Source organism: Silene latifolia, chromosome 6 (genome assembly GCF_048544455.1).
Source record: "Silene latifolia isolate original U9 population chromosome 6, ASM4854445v1, whole genome shotgun sequence".
NCBI lineage: Eukaryota > Viridiplantae > Streptophyta > Magnoliopsida > Caryophyllales > Caryophyllaceae > Silene > Silene latifolia.
In genome coordinates this window covers 77690822-77701954 of record NC_133531.1, presented here as the reverse complement: position 1 = coordinate 77701954, position 11133 = coordinate 77690822, and the positions used below count along the sequence as shown (strand labels likewise).

The 11133-nt window shown below is 41.7% G+C and overlaps 1 non-coding gene across 1 annotated transcript; it reads left to right on the top strand.

Annotated features, from left to right (window-relative positions):
- The first annotated feature begins 5102 nt into the window (after positions 1–5102).
- Positions 5103–5209, top strand: LOC141589059 (small nucleolar RNA R71). The gene has a single exon (XR_012520013.1). It is a non-coding gene; the product is annotated as a small nucleolar RNA R71 (small nucleolar RNA).
- The last annotated feature ends 5924 nt before the right edge of the window (positions 5210–11133 follow it).

Below are 11133 nucleotides of genomic sequence, written 5' to 3'. Positions count from 1 at the left end.
AAGCTACACTAATCGACACTACATGATGCATGGTTTTTTGTTTATGACGGAGAGGATAATTTAGATTACCTCCCGTTGTGTATGCATTTACTTCCCCAAACCGAGTTAGACATTATTGCTAATGTCCTAAGGTTGAGTGTAGTTCATGCACACACGATGCAATGCATGAAACTAATTTGTCATTTTGGATTTTCAAAAGGTGGGAACAATAAAATGAGAACACCTCAACGGGGCCGAGGTGCTAGTCCTCTATGGTGCTAGGACTACTCCAACAATGATCAATAAAAATAATTAAAACAAAGAACGAAGTAGAACAAACCTCGAGAGGGTAGGAGCCTCCAAAGCTTGTTAATCTTCCATTATATCATCATTATCATCATCTTCCTTACTAGAAGTGGACTTATCACCACTTCCCTCTTCACTTTCTTGTTCACCTTGCTCATCATCCTCTTCTCCTTCTTCACTAGCCTCTTCATCCATGTTATCATCAACATCTTCATTACCAATAACCTCATTGTCACCCGGAAGCTCACTCCTAGATGCACTCGGAAAGAAGACTTCCCTATCCGCCCAACTAGGCAAAGGACATGAAGGATCAAGTAGTCCTTGCCTAGCTAAGTGTAGGAGGGGTGGATATTGGGCTAAGTAAGCATCTTCCCGGTCCTTGAAGGCTTGCTTGTGCATCTCTTGCATAAGAAGAGTCACATAATCCTAGTTTGCTTCAACTCCTTCGGGTTTGAACTCTTGGTACTTGAAAGGATAGGGTGGTGTGACAATGGAAGAGGAGGGCATTTCAATTTCACCCTTTTGTTGTCGGATGATATATTCGGCCTCTTTGAAAGGGGAAGGAGATAATTGGTCCGGTGGACACTTAAACGACAAATCTTCGAAGGCAAAGTAAAAGATCTAGCCTCACTTGTGAGCCATCCATACTTGGTGTCAAGAGGGTTATGAGAGACTCACTTGTATTTGTTTATCAAAGTATCAATATCAATGAGACGACCACCCTTTTTCGCCACATACTTGTTATCCTTGTTGAAGTTCGGATCAAAGTATTTAGCTAAAATAGTGACTAGACCTCCATTCACAATAACGGTAGTGCCTTGCTTCCCACAATCAATGTTTAGCCATCTATCCACCAAAATCCTTAGAGAGTTGAAAGGCTTGGTAAATTCCCTTCCAATGTTCAAAGCCGACTCAAGAAGAACAAAATCGAGTTTGGTGAAATGGTTGGTGTCTTTTCTTGCAATGACGGTGTTTCCTATGACCTTGTGCCACACTCTAATGCCCGGATGGTGGACTAAAAGAGCGCGACTAGCATGAAAGTTCTCAAATTTCCTTCCGGAAATCGCCTCCCAAAGAGGAGCGGGGTCATATTTGCCAACATTCTTGAAATAACTCGGTGAATCACTAAGACCCAAAGCTTTACCCATTTCCTCAAAGAAGATGCGCCTACTCACATTAGCTAGGCGAAACTCGATGCTTTCCATAGTCTCAACCTTAACTTTCAAAGAACTCAAAAATTCTAAGGTAAGGGAGGGGTATGTCAATTCTTTTGATTCAAATAATTTTTCCAACCCCATGGCTTTAAAGAAGGCTCTAGTTTGCTCAAGGACACCCAAATTATCTAAGGCATCTTCACAAATAAACTTGGTGGATATAAATGATTTTCTAGCATACATGGCAAAAGTGTCCCTATGGGATTTGGAAATGAAAATTACCTCCGGATAGTTCGAAAGTTGATCAATTTCCGGAGTAATAGATGTTGTTGCTTCCATGGGAGGTTGTTGTTGTTGCACTTCCAAGTTTGGGCTAGCTACCACCATAGCCAATGCTTTCTTTGCTTGAAGACTCTTTTGTCTTGATGAGAGTGCCTTTGCCTTTGGTGCCTTTGGTGCCTTTGCCTTTGTTGCTTTTGTTGCTCCCTTTGTCCTTGCCATTGATGATTAAACCAAGAAAAGAGTGAAAAATCTTCAATTTCTCGTGTACCCTAATCGATTTAAAGATGAAAGGCTTTGCCTTTATGAATTCAAGAATCGACTCAAAAGTTGAAGATTTTGTGCTTGGTTTTGATTTTTATTGAAAGAAGAGTGATTGATTTGTTGTTAAAAGGATGTTTTGATTTGATTTTGGTGAATGTTGGTGAGGAAATCTTGTTTTTGTGATGGAGAGGATGAGGGTTTTTGGAGTTATGGGTAGTGTGTTGAATGAAGAAATGAAGAAATGAATGTGGGAGGGGGTTTATAATAAACCCGAAATATTTGAAATGCAGGGGGAAGACGGGCGGCTTTCCTTCGGGACGGCCGGATTCTGCCTGTTCTGGGTTGGGAAATTCTCGCCTAAAGACGGGCGTCTTTCAGCAAAGACGCTCGGATTTGTAGATGCGGGACGGGCGTCTTTCGGTGAAGACGGGCGGATTCCTTTCCAGGGATTTTTCTTGTTTTTCTCAGCCAAAAAGACGGGCGTCTTTTCTTTCAGGACGGGCGTCTTTCCGAAGACGGGCGGATTCTGCTGCAAGACACCCGGATTTGCTAACAGTCAAAAATTTCAAAAATTCAGCTCATGAAGGACGGGCGTCTTTTGCCCAATATGCCCGGATTGCCTGAAGATGGGCGGATTCTCTTGAAACCGCTTGGATTCTACCCCTTTTACCCGGATTCAGTTCCATCCGTGTACTATGCATATCCCTTGTCATTTTTCCATTCTTCAAAATCTCGTGTTCTTCATTGTGGGGGCACTACTAAGGCATGAATAGCCTAGGCAATTGTTATCCCCACACTAAGCTAAAGCACTACACATTAATTGAAATCATTAGTCCCTCCCTCACTTCTCTCAAACATGACAATTATCTTGATCAAAGTATAAAAATCCAAAAATAACAAAAATGAAATACAAGAATTGAAATGCGAGTTAGGGAGTTAGAAATATTTACAAATGGTGGTTTAGGGAGGACTCCACCAAACTCTCATCCTTAGAGAGATTGTCATGGGGGCATGTCCAACGTATTGTTGATGTTGCTCAACACCTTGAAGAAATAATCAAAAGCTTGTTCATTATCGTGATAAAGATCTTCAATAGATCTTTGCCCTTGTTGTCGGTCTTGATCGATAGCATTGCCAATGTAGGGATTAAAAATCCCTTCAAACTCGTCGTCCCAAAGACCACAAACTTCATCCACTTGATCACTAAAGATCTCTTGAGTTGATAGAGACAACTCTCCCAATTTCTTGTCTTGGCCAATGAGGCCATCCTCTTCTTCTTTGCTTGACTTTGATGAGCTTTGCAAGCTCTCTTTGTTACAATTCACTTGCTCTTTGAATGGAGCATCTTCAATTTTCTTCTTCCATTGTAGTTCCGACTTCTTCCTATCATCCTTCCGGCTATAATGATCAATCATGAAACATGGTTCATGCAAACGGGGAGCTCTCATAGTCTTGTCAAGATTAAAAGTTATACTCTCATCTCCCACTTCTAGAGTGAGCTCTCCATGTTTCACATCAATCATCGCACCCGCGGTGTGTAAGAAAGGTCTTCCTAGGATGATTGGAATGTTGGAGTCTTCTTCCACGTCAACAATGACAAAGTCCACCGGGATGAAAAATTTCCCAACTCTTACGGGAACATCTTCCCATATCCCTAATGGTGTCTTCGTCAATCTATCGGCCATTTGGAGTGTGATATTGGTGCATTTAAGCTCTCCCATCCCCAACCTTTTACTCACCTAGTACGGCATAACACTCACACTAGCCCCTAGATCACATAAGGCTTTGTTGATCGTGGTGTCACCAATAGTACACGGTATTGAGAAGCTTCCCGAATCTTTGAGTTTTGGAGGTGAACTCCCTTGAAGTATTGCACTACTCACCTTAGTGAAGGCGATAGTCTCAAGCTTCCGGATCGACTTCTTCTTTGTGAGGATGTCTTTCATGTATTTTGCATAGGCCGGCACGTGATTGATTAATTCCGTGAAAGGAATCGAGACTTTCAAATTCTTCACAATTTCCATAAATTTTCCAAGTTGGTCATCAAATTTGGGCTTGGCTTGACGACTTGGAAAAGGAAGTCTAATCACAATGGGCTCCTTCTCCTTGACCTTGTCTTCATTTTTCTTTGAAATTTCTTCTTTTCATGGTTCTCCATCTTTGGAGTTTTGCACAATTTCTTCTTTATCACTAGCTTCCACAACTTCATCCTCAACTTGCTTCTTCGGTGCTTCATACCTTGTACCACTTCTCAAGTGAATGGCACTAACCGTTTCATGTCTTGGGGGATTACTTTGAGGTGGTAATTGCCCCTTTTGTCTTTGTGAGCTTGAAGATGCTAGTTGAGTCAATTGAGTTTCCAACATTTTGGTGTGAGCTAGGATGTTGTTGATGGTGATTTCCTTTGCTTGACTATCTTTTTGCATTTGAGTGAAAAATTCTTGTTGATTCTTTTGCATTTGGAGGACCGCTTTATGAACATCAAAACCTTGGTCATTTTGTAGATTGTATGGAGTTTGATTTTGGTAACCTTGGTTTTGGTTGTAAAAGGGTCTTTGATTTTGGTTTCTCAGGGGAGGTGGGGTGTATGTTGTTTGAGGGTTTTGAACATTTTGGCTTTTGTATGAGAGATTTGGATGGAATTTGGTGTTTTCATTGTAATAGTTGGAATAAGGGGTACCACTCTTGTATGCTTGGAAAGTATTTACTTGTTCATTTGTTCCCCTACATTCACTTTGGTCATGTCCCAAAGTTCCACAATTCTCATATATCCCACTTGGGATTGATGAAGATGCCGTCATGGCATTAACATGATGCTTTGGTGATTTTGAGGCTTCTTCAAGTCTAGCCATAGCTTTTTCAAACTTCAAATTGATTGTGTCAATGTGAGCACTAAGTTGAGCACCCAATTGAGTAATGGAGTCCACTTCATGCTTTCCTCCTCTAGTAGCCTTGCGAGGTCTACTATATTGTGAGTTATGGACCGCCATTTCCTCAATCTTGTTCCAAGTCTGATTGTCATCAACTTCGGTGAACATTCCATTTGATCCCATGTTGAGAATGTTCCTTGAATCTTCATATAGACCGTTCCAAAATTGTTGTACCAAGAACCACTCACTAAGTCCATGGTGAGGACATGAGCGACAAATTCCCTTGAACCGCTCCCAAGCTTCATACAAAGATTCTTCATCCCTTTGCTTAAAACCCGTAATTTGAGCTCTTAGCATGTTAGTCTTTTCCGATGGATAGAACTTTTTGTAGAAAGCTAGAGCCAACTTGTTCCAAGAATCAATTCCGAGAGTAGCCTTATCAAGGCCTTTCAACCATTGTTTCGCGGTGCCAATTAGAGAAAAAGGAAATAAGACCCATCGAATTTGGTCTTGAGTTACACAGGTTTGAGAAATCGCATCACAATAGTCACAAAAGGTTTCCATATGAGAATGAGGGTCTTCACTAGGCATCCCCCCAAATTGGCTTCTTTCGACTAATTGGATAAATGCGGATTTGGCAATAAAATTTCCGGTTATATGTTGTGGTGTAGGAGTACCATTGGGTAGGTTCTCCTCGGTGGGTACGGAATGTGATGAAAACTTAGGCATTGTGGGTTGATTTTGTGTTGTATTTTGTGTTGGGTTCTCCTCACCTTCTCTTGCAAAAGGGTTGATGAACTCAATAGTTGGTTGAATATCTACAACCTCACCAATACCTCTCAAATTTCTCCTAGCAAGTCTTCTATTGGTTGTCAAAGTTCTTTCAATTTCACGATCAAAAGGTAACAAAACACCTTGTGACCTTCTAGACATGCAAAATATCAAACAACTCGAAAACAATTAGAACAAACCTTGAGGAGTTTTACTTCTGCAAGGCAAAGAAAGACACAACTAATAACAATATAAGAAAATCTAAATCAAGTTAACACCGTCCCTGGCAACGGCGCCATTTTTGGTCGTGTCGGAACTATATTCTATTTTTCGGAACAATTGTCGTTGGAAGCACCTAGACCAAAACACAATTTATAACTTCACAAACAACTCTACAATTAGTAAAGAGGCAAGTAAAGGTCGGATCCCAAGGGACGGGAATTGAGATGAGATTTCTATTGCAACTAGTGGTGTCTTAGGGGTGTCACAATTTGGGTTGATGTAGAAGGTCACTAAACTAAATAGAAATGAAAGTAAACAAGCAAGATGAATTAAAAGGGTTGTGAACAATTGATAAAAAGCACTAGGGTGTCATGGGGTCATAGGGGAATAATGGGAATTGATCATACAAACATGTTCTCAAATTATAAGCACGCAATTATTGTTGTGATGGATTGAGTTGGGTTATATCTTACAATCCTAGGAAAGTTTGGGTCCCGGAGCCGAATCGATTAGATTGTATAACACCTACAAGTCGACTTAATCTTCCCTACTCAACAACATGCATGGTCTAATGAGACTCGAGTTAGTTTATGTCTTACAAGTCTCATTGAAAATATAGGTGATGGGTAAAAAATGCAAGGATTCATAGGCTCGCATTTCATCAAACATAACATGTGCATGAGTTAAGATCAAAACAAGCAAGCAAATAAACCATGAAAGCATATTAATTTAAGCATGAATCATTCCCCATGTTGGTTTCCCCTAATTACCCATTAACCCTAGCTAGGTGACTACTCACTCATTATCATGTTGAACATGCTAGCAAGGTTGTCAATCATACCAACAAAGTGAAACATGATGAATAAATGAAAGTAATTAACAATAATTAAAAAGGGATTAAGAGAATTATACCTACTAATGATTCCAATAATAAAGCAAGAATAAAAGAAGTACTTGATGCTTGATTGAGAGGTTGTCAATCTCCCAATAATAACCCAAATAATCTTCAATTACCCAAAATAAAGGATGAACAAAAGAGAGATTAAGGAAATAAAACTTGTATTAAAACTACAGAGAGCTTAACCGTGTCACAGAGAGCTTGTAAAGAAGAAAGATGGGAGCATGAGGCTATGTATCGACTACAGAGAGCTTAACCGTGTCACAGTGAAGAACAAGTATCCTTTGCCTAGGATTGATGATCTGTTTGACCAGCTGAGTGGAGCAGGGGTGTTCTCTAAGATCGATCTGAGGTCAGGTTATCACCAGTTGAGGATAGCAGATGAGGACATTCCCAAGACAGTTTTTCGGTCCCATTATGGTCATTTTGACTATGTGGTGATGCCTTTTGGTTTGACCAATGCATCAACAGCTTTCATATATCTGATGAATCGGATTTTCAGTCCGTTTTTGGACAAGTTTGTGGTTGTCTTCATTGATGACATCTTAGTCTACTCTAAGACTAAGGAGGAACATGAGGAGCACGAGAGAATAGTTTTGCAGACTCTGCGAGAGAACCTACTTTATGACAAGCTATCTAAGTGTGAGTTCTGGTTAGAGGAGGTGGCTTTTCTGGGTCATGTGATATCTAAGAAGGGGGTGTCGGTGGATCCTAGCAAGATTGAGGCAGTGACCAAGTGGGAATCATCGAAGAGTGTTGCTGAAGTTTGGAGTTTCTTGGGTCTTGTTGGTTACTACTGGAGGTTCGTAAAAGACTTTTCTACGATAGCACGACCTATGACTGCTTTGATGAGGAACAAGACCGGATTTGTTTGGGATGAGAGTTGTGAGACGGCGTTCCAGGCCTTAAAGGAGCGTTTGACCACAGCACCTATTCTAGCTTTGCCAGAGGGATGTGAGAACTTTGAAGTATATAACGATGCTTCAAAGAATGGTCTGGGTTGTGTTTTGATGCAGGATGGGAAGGTTATAGCTTATGCTTCGAGGCAGCTAAAGCCATATGAAGAGAACTACCCTACTCATGATTTTGAGCTGGGTGCAGTTGTCTTTGCTCTTAAGATTTGGAGGCACTACCTTTACGGAGCAACCTTTAAGGTGTTTTCAGATCATAAGAGTCTGAAGTATATCTACACTCAGAGGGCGCTTAACATGCGAGAGAGACGATGGATGAAGCCAATTGGGGACTACGATATGGAGATCATCTATCATGAGGGTAAGGCTAACGTTGTTACAGATGCTTTAAGTAGGAAGAGCGTTCATTCGCTATGTACAACTATGTCTTTGCTGAAGATGAGGGATGAGATGTCCAAGATGGGGGTATTTATGATAAGAAAAGGGGAAACCATCGGGGATCTGACGATCGAGCCGGATTTGTACGAGAACATCAAGAGTAAGCAAGAGTTTGATCCTAAGATTCAAGAGTAGAAGTCTAGAGTGGAGAGTGGCACAGTTTCCTGGTTTTCTATCCACACAGATAGGAGTGTTCGTTTTGATGGGAGATGGCGTGTTTCTGATGATACAGATTTGAGGAGAGTGATCCTGACGGAGGCTCATTGTACTCATTATTCGGTTCACCCAGGAGGTGACAAGCTGTATAAATCCCTTAAGAAGACTTTTTGGTGGCCCAACATGAAGTGGGATGTGGCTGAGTTCGTGGCTAGATGTTTGACCTGTCAGAGGGTCAAAGGTGAGCAGCGGAGACCACAAGGTAAGATTCAATCCCTTGAGGTACCTGAGTGGAAGTGGGAGTCGATCTCTATGGATTTTATCGTGGGGTTACCTAGGTCACAGCAAGGTAACAATATGATCTGGGTGATTTTAGACCGGTTAACAAAGTCAGCTCATTTCGTTCCTATGAAGGATACCTGGTCTAATATGCAGCTCGCCTTGGGTTACAGGAGACATGTAGTCCGGTTACATGGTATACCTAAGGATATAGTGTCTGACCGTGATGCGAGGTTTATATCCAAGTTTTGGTAAGAACTGCAGGACTTGATGGGTACTACCTTGAAGATGAGTACAACTTTTCATCCTGCAACTGATGGTCAAACTGAGAGGACTATCAAGACCTTGGAGGACATGTTGAGAGCATGTGCCATGGAATTTGGGGGAAGTTGGGAGGACAGGCTGGATTTGATCGAGTTTTCGTACAACAACAGTTATCATACTAGTATCGGGATGACACCTTTCGACGCTTTGTATGGTCGGTAGTGCCGAAGTCCAGTTGTTGGGACGATATTTCAGAGGTAGTAGTTTTGGGACCACAGCTGGTACAAGATATGGTTGAACAGGTTCGGTTAATTCGTCAAAAGATGAAAGAAGCTCAGGATCGCCAGAAGAGTTATGCCGACTTGCACCGCAGAGACTTCGCATTAGGTGACAAGGTCCTTTTGAAAGTGTCACCAATGCGAGGAGTGATGAGATTTGGAAAGAAAGGCAAGTTGAGCCAGAAGTTTATGTCCTTATGAGACTTTGGACCGTGTAGATGAGGTAGCCTACAGGTTATCTTTGCCACAACATTTGGATAGAGTCCACAATGTCTTTCATGTTTCACAGATCCGGAAGTATGTGAGTGATCCATCACATGTGCTTGAGGTTGAGAACATCGAGCTTGATGAGTCTTTGTCCTATGCTGAGGTTCCTAAAGAGATTGTAGACCGCAAAGTACGTAAGACAAGGAATGGTGAGACCGTCTTATTCAAGGTGCTTTGGTCTAATCATAATGTGGAGGAAGCCACATGGGAACCAGAGGAAGCTATGCGAGAGCATTTTCCTAACCTTTTTTACCAGGTACGGTTGGTTACGGGGACGTAACCGTTGTCTTTTTAGGGGGGTAGGAGATGGTCGCATGTGTGTTTTTGGGTAGTTTGAGTCTAGTTTGAGTCGAGTTAGTGGTGTTTGTGATGTTTTGTGTTAGTATATTGTTTGGTATGTTGTGTCGGGAGGTTGGTTGGTTGTAGTGTGTTTTGTAGAGAGTGAACTTCGGGAACGAAGTTCTTTTTAAGGAGGGAGGACTGTAATACTACGGATTTTATAGGCTGGTACTCGACCGAGTATGGCCTACTCGGTCGAGTAAAGTGTGTCGTGTATCCTATTTGGCTACTGCCCAGAAATACTCGGCTGAGTATGCGGAACACTCGACCGAGTAGAGGGTACTCGGCCGAGTATACTCTATACTCGACCGAGTATCCGGTCTGTCGAGTGTTATTTTCGCGGTTTTATTTGAAAATGATTAGGGCATTATATATTACGCTAAACAGTTTCTAATTACGTTTTACAAAACCTAAAACATTCTACGACGTTCTAATCATCTCTGAATCTCTCCTTTGTGTGTGGGTGATCATAGCAATTATATTCTTTCCTTTGATTCATCGTAGGTAAGTTCTCATCTTTATATTCAATGGTTCATATTTTAGGGTTTATCTTTGATTATGAACTGGGGCAAATGGGGTTTGCATATAGTGATTGTGTTATGTGATTATTGATTAGGCGTAGACTTCATAGAGGAGCCGTTCTAGATTGCTTGCTCGCATTCCTTGCTGTTGTGCTAAGGTAGGGTTTCCCTACTCAGTCCTGTTTAATTAATTTGAGATGTTGTGATTGTACTGTGTATGATTCTTGTCTGCTGATTATCGAAGTGTTGGTGCGATGATGGTGTGGTGGTTGTGATAATGTTGTGATGATTGTGGTGGAGTCATTTGTGGGAGTGGCTTCATGCCCTAATTCGCCCTCCGTGGAACCCGTCACGGGATAGAATGTGCACATTAAGGGACAGGGTTATCGCTCGTTGATGAGCGGGATTGAGGTGTGGATTAGCTGCGGTCCCCCACTGGCGGGGAGGATTACCTGTTGCGATGGGTAATCTGGCAGGGCTACACACTTTGATGTGTAATCGGTTACTGTATGAGATCGGGAGACTGGGGTTGGAGGATGATCAGCTGGTTGCTTTATACACTTGTCTTATTTTAATTATGCAGTAACTGACCCCGTTGTGTTTTGTAAAATCTGTGGTGATGCATTGGGGGATGGTGAGCAGATTGTGACAGGTGATGCGCTTGTTGAGCTTGGGGCAGTCATGGGAGAGTCACCACGCTAGATTAGTTATCACTGTCAAGAGTCTTAGCTGTCGTCTTGTAGTTGCTAGTAGTTGGATATTACTTTTGTTCGATTTTGAGACAATGTAACTTTTATTACTCTCGTACTTCAATAAATGTGTTTGGACTGTTGCTTTTGATATGTACTAACCTCGGGCAACCGAGATGGTAACAGCCTTTCATGCTAGGGTAGTCCTGGTAAGGTACCTTGGTATGAGGGGGTGTTACAGTAATGAT